Raw genomic sequence first — 12,530 nt, 5'->3', positions numbered from 1 at the left:
ACTGTTGTTATTATCTTTGTTACTCATTTTGTGTCACAAATGCTCATATGTATTTTTTTTTTTTCAGATTCTCTAGAAATGGAGTTAGGCAAAAGAGAAAGGAGATAGTGTCAGAATTAGGACAAGAGGAGAAGGTGTTATGGTTAAGGAAGGAAATATCTTCTAAGAGTTGAAGGGTTGAAGGTTTGGATTCCAGATGGTAGCACTATTGCGAAGTAATTTGCTCCCAATAGTGCTCATCACCTCCATGGGCTAATTTATGTCCAACTTCATCACTGAATCAATGATGAGAAGGTGAAGCCTGGTTTTGTGACTGGTCTGGGGATCTGGGTCAGACTCAATGGATGGAAATAAAGGATCAGACAGATTGCAAACTACCGGGGAACTTTATTCAAAGCAAAGTTGTAGTACAAATAAGCCATGCTCTAAATGTGAAAGTGGGCCACCTGAGTTTTATTTAGGGTTTCTTTTCAAGAGGTAAAGGAAGGAGGAGTGTGGTTGGTAAGGGCCATAGAAAGGGTAGTTCTCTGTTATTATTGAAAGATTAAGTTAAATAATACTTATTTTTTACTGTTATGAATGTCATTTCTCCTAATTGATCTGATTTTAGTCACTTAGAGGATGCAATTTGTCTTATTGCACATCCTCCTAAAACCTTTCTAGGCAGGATCCACTCCTTTCCCAAACTTGGATATAAGTAGACTACAACTGACTAGATCTATCTAAGTTTGATAGTTATTAATGGGAGGAGAAATTTATTACATTTTTTAGAATAAGTTATACACACACACACACACACACACACACACACACATATATATATCAATGCAGTCTACAGTCTTAACTAAGTGTATTGTACATGAATAATCTGTGCAGGTAAATACCTAAAGATATCAGCTGTATTGTTAGGACAGAGATATATACATAGCTCATGACCATTGGAGTCCTAGGTTACTAAGCTAATTCCTATGCTTCTTTATCTCAGCTAGAGGAAGTTTCACTGGAAGCATGCCTCTGGATGGTGTATTTTGTTCCTGGTCCTTAGATCTGCCTGTCTCTCTTTGTTTCTCGGATGCCATGAGTTTGGTAGTTTCCCTCTGCCATGACATACTGTCCTGCAACAAACCCAGGAGCACTGAACCAGTGACTTTGCACGGAATCCTCTGAAATAGTGAGCCCAAATAATTCATTTATCCTTCAGTTACTTCAGTGAGGGACTTGATTCCATTGAAGTAAGGTACTGATTAACATAGATGAGATTCACAGGAGAGGGTAGTGAAGAAGCTGCTGTCTTTGAGATGGTATGTTAAAATGGGATAGTCACAGCAAACATGGAAGGGTCAGAGGGAAATGAAATAGTATAAAATAACTTCGAGAATACAATCTCTATTGTGTCCATATCATTCCATTATTTCTTTCTCTCATTTTTTTCCATGTGCCTGGGAATACAGAAGCATAAAGGAGATTAAGGATGGGAGAGGTAATGAGATCACTTTAGACTTTAAACATTCCTGCCATTATATAGACTAACATGATATATTTCCTTCAAGGACACTGCTATTTTTAAACTTTTCAGAGAAAATTGTAAACCAAACCCACTTGGAAGGGATTTGACTTGTATCTGTATCTGTATCTACCCTGACTTAATCTGCCTTTGTGACTTTTATGAAGCTCTTTATGCCTTAGACTTAGAAAGAACCAAGGTTATCGAAGATAAATTATTCATTGTGCTTTGTCTTGTCCCCAAAGAACTTTATGTAGGCCAAAAATAGTCTCACTTAAAGCAAAACAAAACAAAACAGAAAACAAACCAATGTATGCTGAACTATTTAGGGGACATTAGCATTTCAGTAGCATATTTACTCATGTCCCACAGCATAGGCCTACACGGGCTCACCTTAACTAGAAATGGTATGTTAAATAATATAACATTCCTTTATTACTACTCTATTTATTTCTTTTTAAATTTTAAATTATTTATTCTTCTCAACACCCCAACCACAGTTTCTTATCCTTCCCCTCTTCCCCATTCACTCCTCCTCCATTTGCCTTCAGAAAAGGACAGGCTTCCCAGAGATAACAGCCAAACATTGCATATCAAGTTGCAATAAGACTAGATACTTCCCGTCATATTAAGACTGGAATATGAAGGCCAGTAGGTGAAAAAAAGATCTCAAAAGAGACAAATGAGTCAGACACAGCCCCCATTCCCACTGTTAGGAGTCCCACAGTAAGACCAAGCTACACAAGTATAACCTAAGTCATACACATGTAGGCTCCCTAATTATTGTTCAGTCTCTGTTGTCCCCTATGACCACAGTGTAAGTGATTATGGTGGTTTTCATGTTATTTCCTTGACCCCTCTGACTCCTATAATACTTCCTCCCCTTTTCTGCTGGATTTCCCAAGCTCTGTCTAATGTTTGTCAGCATGTCTCTGCATCTGCTCCCATCAGCTGCTGGGTGAAGCCTCTCTGATGACTATTATGCTAGGTACAGATCTATGAGTGCAGCAGAATAACATTAGGAATCGTTTCACCGGCTATTTTTTCCTGGTCATGTTTACTCCTATCCTAGGTCTCTGAGCCATCCAGCCTCTGGGTCCTGGAGTAGTGTCAGGAGTGTTTTCCGTCTTGGGATATGGGTTTCAAACTGGACCAGTCATTGATTGGCCACTCCCACAATCTCTGCACCATCTTTATTCCAGCATATCTTGCAGGCAGGACAAATGGTAGGTCAAAAGTTTTATGGCTGCACACCAGTCTCAATCCCTACACTGGAAGTCTTGCCTTGTTACAGGACATGGCCCGTTGAGGCTTCATAACATACATTACTAGAAAGCATAATTAGGGTCAACTTAATAGATTCCTGGGAGTTTTCATTGTACTAGGTTTCTACCTTGTTCCCCAAATGCCCCCCAACCCCAGTTCCAGCTTTCTCTTTTATTCCTTTCAATGAATGTAGGTTTAAGATTTAAAGTCAAAACCAAATGGTTTTCTCTAGAAGGTTTTGTTTAGTTGTTCAATAGTCATCATTTATTTAGAACATGTTTCTATAAGAGTATTCCAATACTCTATTACCCATCTGTCCATTTTTCTACCCATCACCTATCTTACCTAATTGCCTAACTCTTTCCCTTTCTTTACTCTCAATTCTTTTGATCTTTCAATTCAGTTTATGCACTGCTCTCAAGAGAGCACATAGTTCTCACTTTCTTATTTCAGGATCCGAATATTTTACTTAGGATTTTTCTAGTTGTAGCCGAATTGAAAAACAAAAACAAAAATTATTTACTTTGAGAATAAGAAAGCAAGAAGCACTATTACATTTTTTCTTCTAAGAAGAGGATGAAGCATATAAACTTGCTTCTGCATGGATAAATATGAGAGTTTTGAAGATGACCTGGTTCTATGTTTTCAACTCTTGATCCCATTGTGTCCAACTTTAATCCACAAATCTAGCAACAGAAGTGTGAACAAACAGCTTATCATTTTCCCAGTTTTGAACAGAGAAGAAAACATAAGAAATAATAACTAGTTTGTCAATCTGGAAGAGATGATATCAACACAGAGACAATGGCAATGGTGAAGACAAAGGTAAGAAAAATATTCATGAACAGAAGATTTTGATTTGTTGGCTGTTGGAGATGAGAGGGGAAGACAGCCAAAAATATATTCAAGGTATTCAGTTTAAAAATAGAGAGGAATATTGAAGAAGGAACCAGGTAGCATGACAGAGTGTGAAACATTTGCAGAACTTCTGGGTAGGTCTAGATATTCATCATGCTGTTACATATGTAACTGAAACTCAGGGGGAAGAACTGATTTGTAAATGCAAGACTACGGCTTATCAATATATAAAAAAGTGAGCAGAATGGTAGGGTGGGGAAAAGAAAGAAAATGCTACCATTCACAATATGAGAAAGTGAAGACTGCCAAGAACATAGTGAAAGAATTGATGGGCATATGCATACAGAAATTTAAAATATGCCATGATAAAACATCACATTTGAAGAAAGTGAGGGTCAGTCATTAAAGTGAGCCTGGCTTCTTCATCAGCTAAGACTGGTACAGTATTTCTAACATTAGTGATTAGAAAATTCTGTTAACAGTTTTTGACAGGGGAAGACAGAGGAAGGGAGAGAAGAAATGGAGGAAACATTAATGAAGTTGAGCTATGAAAATATATCTAAATGTATAATTTTGGCAGTTTGAATGTAATTGACCCACATAATCTTCTCAGGAATGGCACTATTAGGAGGTGTAGCTTTGTTGTAGTGTGTATGGCCTTGTTAGAGGAATGTGTCACTGGGGGGTGGGCTTTGAGGGTTTTCTATACCCAGGATACCACATAGCGTGTCAGTCAACTTTCTGTTGCCAGCAAGATGTAGGACTTTTAGCCACTACTCTAGCACCACATCTGTCTGCACGCCACCGTGCTCCCCATCACGATGACAATGGGAAGAACCTCTGAAACTGTAAGCAAGCTAACCGTAATTAAATGGTTTTTTTTTAAGAGTTACATGGTCATGGTGCCTCTTCAACAGTAATAAAAACCCTAACTAAGACAATAATAAATTTGAATTAATAAAACCCTCTGGAGAAAATTATTTGATCTTTTAAAAATATTATTAAGCCATTTTCATAGAAAGAAATATATTAATAATAAAGGAATAATGTATATCATTCGAATTTTTATTATCTTTTAAAAGAATTTGTATTGGTACAGCATTACAGGACACAAGGAGAACTCAAAAGGAGAAAACAACATGGCATTTAGAATAGGGAAGACTAATAATGTTGAGAAATTGGCCTGATACACTTTCATGTTTGGAATTAATATGCCTTTTTAAATGATGGTGCGTCTACGGAAGGATGACTCATATAGAGGGCAGGTAAGGCCACCAAAATTTAGAATACCTAGAGACACAAGGGTACATACATGTCTTAGTCTCTTTGGACTGCTGTACCAAACAACCATAAATTGAATGGCATATAAAGAGGTATTATTTCCCACAGTCTAGAAGGGAGAAAAAGCCAGTCTTAAGGCAACAGCAAATGCATTTTTTTTTTTGGCTCAAAGAAAGTAATTTTCTCCTGGAACCTTATGTGAAGGAAGGGATAAGGGACGTTGTCGGTTCTCCTTTATGGCCACTAATTCCATCTAGCAAGAATCTACTTGCTTGCCCTCAGCACTTTCCAAAGAATCCATTGCAAAATATTATTTAGTAGATTAAGAATTCACTATAGGAAGTTTTGTCTACAGCAGTAAATTTATTGAGTATGTAGATATGGAAATATAATTTCTAGAAGGAAGAACAAAAATAATCTATTAAGCTGTTAATAACCACAAAGTTGTCATTCAGTGAAAAGTGTGGAAAGGACATTTGATGAATAGAACTAGTGTGAGATGTTATGTCATAGCTTGGGGACATGTGTTTGGTGTTCTCTGAAAGGTGAAAGCAGTGAGAAATGACATGCCACATGGGGGGGCAGAATGACAAGATGAAGGACGATGTTAAACAAAGAACATCTGAGACACCATTGGTCTGAGTTTGGATGCACATATTTATATTACCCCACTTATTAATGCACATATAACAGAAAAATTCACTTTGCCATTTGCTAACTCTATAGGTCAAACATTTCACAAAGATGGCAAAGGAAATGACAGAGATCTGAGGTCAAGGTCGCTGTATAAGCATTGATTTAACACTGATGCAACAAATATGTATTGAGCAAGCTCTTGTGTGAAATGATGTTGCTAAATGCTGTGCAGTTTACAAGTTTTCAGTGGGAAAACTGGGAATTATTTCTTTCAGATTTTTCTTTTTAAATTACTTATGTATATTAACTATTTAGATGTAGAATACATTGAAAATTGCTTTTTTGCCCAGGTATAAAAAATGTGTCACTCTAGAATATGTTTACATAATCTCTTTTCTTATTCTATTTGTTTTTTAATGAATTTATTTATTTTACACTCTGGCTGCAGTTTTCCCTCCCTCCTCTCCTCCAAGTACTCCCCTACCAACCCTTATTTGTTCCTACCCCTCAATCCACTCCTCCTCTGGTTTCTGTTTAAGAAAGGGCAGGTCTCCCATGAGTATCAACAAAACATGGTATATCAAGTTGCCAAAACTAAGCACCTCCACAAGTATTTAGGCAGGCAAAGTGACCCAGTAGGATTCAGAAAAGCCAGTAGGATTCAAAAAAGAATCAGACAGCCTCTGTTCCCACTGTTAGAAGTTCTACAAGAGGACTAAGCTACACAACTGTAGTTTATATGCAAAGGGCCTATGTCAGTCCTATGCAGGCTCCCTAGCTGTGAGTTCAGTCTCCTTGAACTCCTACGAGCCCAGGTTAGTTGATTCTGTAGGCTTTCTTGTAGTGTCCTTGACCCCTCTAGCTCCTACAATCATTTCTCTGCAAGATTCCCTCAACTCCTCCTAATATTTAGCTGTGTTTAGACAATCTTACGTAAAAATACTCTAACCAGACTCTTTTCCATATATAATTTGTAATTTTGTAAAAATTGGGTATTTTTGTATATTTTTAAATTATTTTATATTTAACTCTTCTTTGTTGAATATTTTTTTGTTAAGGATATATTAACAAATTTAACAAGTCATATTTTCACATATTTATTTTCTATTAATGAAGATTAACATAGGTGTATCATTTTTGAGGAATAAAGAAAACAAATCTGTTTATGTACAACAGTTTTTGACTACCTGCAACATTTATTGAATACCAACTGAAATTGAGTTATCAGTCATTAAATATATATCTTTCTCAAATATATTTCTTAATATATATAGAAGTTACTCGGCTGTTTTTGATCTTCTTTTATCCAGAAGGCGTGTTCATATTCAATAGAGCTACAAATACTGTCAGTTTTAAGGCCAATGACAGATTACTCCCCAACTTCTGATTTTTTTTACAAGCATTGTAATAATAAACTCAGGTGTTCAGGGAATGAGCCATTGTTTCTTGATTATTATACTTAGGACCATTTGTGAATTTATAACAGAATTCATTTCTGATGAAGGAATTTTAGTATTAAAATGATTGTATGTGTGTCCTATGCTGAACACTAGACATTGTACGTGTAAAGGTGAAAAGGCATAAACCCAGTCTTCATAAAAGCTTACAGTTGAGTTGAAAGAGTGAGAAAAATTAATATGTAGGCAAAAACCTATGTACTGCATCAAAGATCGTATATGTTTGTTAATACTGTAGAAAGTATGGCTACATAACACAGTGGAAAAGGCCAGCGAAATGGTACTGGGATTGCAGCCTGATATTGACAACAACAAAGTGAGTGCTGTGAAGTTTGTGAGAAATGTCATTTGTGGAAGTGCTCATAGCTCCTGCTGTGGGGATGAATCTACTTTGGAATTGGAGGACAAAAGCAACGCAAGAACCCCCTTGTTTCTAATCCAGGAAAAGTATGAGAAAACGGGGAAATCTGAAAATAGAGTGAAAAAAAGCAAGATAATCTAGCATCCTCTCAGTCATGTGATGGGATAGATTTTATTAAGCCAAACATCAGAGAAAGTTTTCAGGGATGTAATTTCACGTGAATCTGTTCATCTTCTATCAGACATTCGTCGAAAGTAGTTTTATGCCAATGATTGTTGTCAATGTTGAGGGCTCTTAAAGGCTGTTATTGTCAAACCTATTTTGTGACTCTTCCAGTCCACCACCAAGGGCTTTGATTAGCTTATACAGCAATGAGGAAAGGAAGGATTACATCACCTGGTTCTGTTTTAATCCATTTGTAGTTACAAAATAAAAATAAGCCAAAGATGATCTTAAAAGTGGATGGTCCTGTGACTATTGTCACAATGTAATGACCCTGAAGGTGAGTCATTTAGATTTATAAAGAACCTAGCATTATCTTTATTGGAGGAGATAAGATCGGGACTCCTCACCCTTATGATTGATGTTGTAGTTTTAGGGAAATGACTGACTTTTCTGAGTAGTTTGTTCTTCATATATAAAAAGGGCATGATAATAACTAAGCCTTATAGCGTTAATGATTGAAACGTGTAAAGTACCTACAATACTAACACAGAGTGAATGTCAAACACTTTGAGATGAGATGTACCTTGAATTTTAGATGAGATACATTTGGATTTTGGATTATTTTTTAAGGCAAGGAATAACAAATATATAATGAACTTTCCTGAGGATGGGACCCAAGTTTAAATCAAAATTCATTTGTGCTACATAACATATTTTGTTTATTTTTTTCAATATATGGTGTCACATCAAGGACCTTAGCATGCTGGGTAAACATTATATCACAGAGATCAATCCATACCCTTTCAGAAACATATTATAGAAATAGCCTTACGGTAATTTGACACAATATTTTCAGCATGCCAGTCAGATGTACTTAACCAGCATTGCTTTGAACACTCATGAACTTACCACAGCTATGATTACCTGAATAAGACACACATAAAATTAGGACCATCAACATTTGCTCATGGGTGGAAGAGGGCTGTGTGAGGTCCCCAAGTCATCCTGAGGGGTTGTTGGTAGTACATGGTTGACTGAACAGAGGGCACCTTCATCAGTTACTTAGCAGTTGAAATGTAGCCCATGTTCTAGTAAAGAATATTCCACGCAAGTTCATATAAGCAACCCCAAGAGAATTGGTGAAACCCCCACCCCAAAGGCATGAAAGAGTGAGAGGATTCTTCTGGAAGACTTCTCAGAAGAAGGAGCAGGGATGTGTTAGGGTAAGAAGGTAGAAATGACTAAAGTCAATTACATTCATACAAAGTTTCTGTATGAAACTGTACAAGAACAAATTTCCTTTAAGAATTTTGAGTCTGAACTAATTCACATTTTAGGTTTGTGAATTAGGAATGCTCAACCTGTTTATTATTTACTTGTAATCCTATCTGAGGCTTACTTGAAAGTATTTGCTTTTCTCCCACCCCCCTCTTTTTTTTTCAATTCAAAGCATATCTATACACTCCCCAATGAAGATTGTTAGGACCCTTACTCACTTATAACAAGTACTATTTCCGTGGTCTCATGGCTTCTCCTTTCTTAGCTCTCAGTATTGAAGAATATTAGTTAAAGATCTGGTGCTTTTGTTTATGCTGTGGAACATTTATTAAATCATGCAAAGATGTGTTTCATTCGTTCAAACTCTGTGGAACTCTCTTACTTTGCCTGTCTAAAATACCTGATTAGTCTAATAAAGAATGGCTAATACGTAGGCAGAAGAAAGAATAGGTGGGGCTGGCAGGCAGAGAAAAGAAATAGGAGAATTATGGGAGGAGTAGATTGGGCAACAAGAAAAGAAGAAGAGGAGGACATCAGGAGCCAGCCACCCAGCTACACAGAAAGCCTCGGAGTAAGAAGTAAAGAAAAATACACAGAAATAGTGAAAGGTGAAAGTCCAAAGGCAAAAGGTAGACAGGATAATTTAAGTTAAGAAAAGCTGGCAAGAAACAAGGCAAGCTAAGGCTGGCCATTCATAAGTTAGAATATGTCTCTGTGATTTATCTGGGAGCTGGGTGGTGGGTCTCCCAAGGAGCCAAAGAATAAAAGACAAAAACCAGTTATATATAACAAGAACTACAATCCCATTGCTGCTTCCAATTGTAGGAAATAGTTAATTGACAAAATAATCTCACTCCATTTAGTCCCAAGTTTAATAGAGGAGGAAAGGAACACTCATTAGAAACCCCTTCCAGAAACTTACATGAGTCTTCTATCACAACAGCAGGGAGTAGTTTCAAAGGGTTTTGTTCTGGTGATAAGTATGACTCTAGGTTTTATCCTATAGGTGTTTCTAAAACATTTGTTCTGGGTACTTCATAAATTCTTTAAAAACATTTTCACTTTTAATATTTTCTTATATATATATATATATTACACAGAATCCTATGACATTTGGATATGCGTATATCATGTACGTTCATCACATCCACCCCATTCTCTATCTCCTGCTGGCCTTCCCTTTCCCATGTCCTTTCTACTAGGGAAGGGAAGGGAGAAATGATGTAACTATAATCTCAAAAATAAAAGGAAAAAAAATTCTAGAAAAACTACATTCTCCATGTGAAAGATAACAGGAGATATTTGTGCTTCTGACTCTGGCTTATTTTACTTGACATTTTCTACAAATGAAATAATAGTTTCATTTTTTATACTACTGACCAAAACTCTACTTTGTATAGAAGTCATGCTTCTATCCATTTGTTCATTGGATACTTAAGATGATTTCATAACTTGGCTGTTGTATCACAATAAGCATAGATTAAAGCAAAAATTATTCCCAGATTTAAGCATTTCATAAGGTTACTGCTCTTTTTAAAGATTTATTTTATTTTTAATCATAAACACGTGCGTGTCTGTGTAGAGGGTATGTATATATGTGAGTACAGGAGCCCTAAGAGGAGGATCTTAGACTCCCTGGAGCTGGAGTTACAGAGTATTGTAAAGTGCCTTGTGCAAGGGGGTTCTGGCAACTAAACTCATGTCCTCTGGAAAAGCACTATTCATCCCTAACTCTGAGCCATCTGCCCAGTCCCCTATGGCTACTGCTTTCCAAAGCAAACGTGAGTAGCACAGTCAGTTTGTCTCTGCAGTAGCCACAGCCTTTCTTTGTTATGCTTCACTTCACTTACATTTTTATTTCATCATTTTCACATCCTGGAACTCTACAGGCGTCCTGGGACATTCACCTTTCTAAAGTGAGTTGCCCGGGCTATGCATTCTTGATTTGGGAAAACTACATATATTGTCTGTTTGCATTCAAACCTTTTGTCTATCTAGAAGAACTTCCTAGGCTCCACTTAATCTTCTCAAAGGCTTAAACACACCTTGACTATTCCAATCCTTGATTTGGTGTTACCCAGGACTGGGAATAAATTAGGCAGAGTTGCTTTAGAAGAGACGAATTTGCCATCACTGATGCGGGTCATAAAATGTCTGCATTCCCTTGTTTCTAACTTTTTTCAGCAAAATGATGTTTTGTGTTTTGAAACACTTTGGTTTTGTCATACTTTGTCAAAGGGAACCAATGAAAAACCAAACTCCATTAGCAATGCTGATATTCACAAAGCTTTTTGCATAAAGTTCTATCATACATATCAGCCATCCACACTGATTTAGCACTGAACGCAGCAGGCTTACATGACATGTCGTGAGTGGCCACTGTTCGGGTTGATCCAATACTTCTCTCAATGTGAATGAGCACCAGTTTCCAAAGGAAAATGCGTATTTCCATTGCTTTATGAAGCCTGACTTTTAGAAATAGGGATTTTATTTGCCAACTTTTCTAAAACAAAAAATAGCCCCACAATTTCTGTGGTTTATATTTTGGTTTTCCTCTTTCAGCCATGCTAATGACATGTGACTGGTGTGGTAGGGTTGCTCTTTCCCCTTCTCAGCTCCATTCCATGACCTAGACTGTAGAGAGCTGTCTACAGGCGACATGCCAATTCTCGTTTCTAAAGAAAAATGGGAAGAGTCCAAATTCAAGGAAGAGGGAAGTATTTGCACACAGAATGGATTGGATGAAAGCTTGCAAACAAAATGTCAGCTGGTTGACAAGCCAAGCTGATCCCCTTTGATTTTTCTTTAAAACGGGCAGTTGCTTTCTCATGGATCTTTCTCAATATTTCTTATAATTAAGATGAGTGAAAGCAACAACAGCTAACAGGTTTTCCAAGCTCTGTGTTAACTTTAAGACATTTATGAATGTTGTCATTGATGTGTTGGATACTATCATACCCATTGTGTAAAATTGGGGAGATGAACCGTGAGCAACATAATGTATGTTCTATGGTATGAGGAGAAAACACGAAATGTGGACATAGGAGGTATGACAAAAGAAATTATGCCCTGTGTATGTGTGTGTTTGATATCTGTGGGTGTGGTGTATGTGCATGTATTGCATGCATGTGTGTGTCTATGAGAACACAGAAACTAGAGATGCATGTCTTGTCCTATCCTTCTCCAGTTTATTCTTTTGCAACAGGTTTTTTTTTTTTTTTATTTTCTGAACCCGGAGCTATGCCCCTGGTCAGCAAACCTCAGTGTACTCAGAGCCATTTCAGTAGCCCCTAAAGTCATGCTTTTTACCACTTTACAAGCTGTATGCCAAAGATGTACCCATCCAAAAAAGAGTACCAGTTGGAAATTTGTGGCACGTATAATACAAACCCAAAGAAAGATATTGGGGTTCAAGCCGAAGATCAGAAAAGAAAAACTGCCAAACCACTTTGATGATTAATGGAGGCAGCATCACCATTTCAGTCTGAGGTAGAGGTTAGAGCCAGGGGCAGGCTGCTTTGCTTTTCTGATCTTCAGGTTGAACCCCAATATCTGTCCCTGGGTCTTATTATTTGTCCTACAGAAACTACTGTAGAAATAATTATAATGTAGGTTATATGGATAAAATATCCTATGAAAAGTAATATTAAAATCCAAGTACATTTCTTAAAATTGTGAGGCTATTATCATTACTGTGTAAATGATCTATGAGTCAGAATAAACC

This window comes from Chionomys nivalis, chromosome 3, assembly GCF_950005125.1.
Source record: "Chionomys nivalis chromosome 3, mChiNiv1.1, whole genome shotgun sequence".
In the NCBI taxonomy this organism is placed as follows: Eukaryota; Metazoa; Chordata; class Mammalia; order Rodentia; family Cricetidae; genus Chionomys; species Chionomys nivalis.
The sequence above is the reverse complement of the archived record's forward strand: the minus strand, read 5'-3'. Positions refer to the sequence as shown.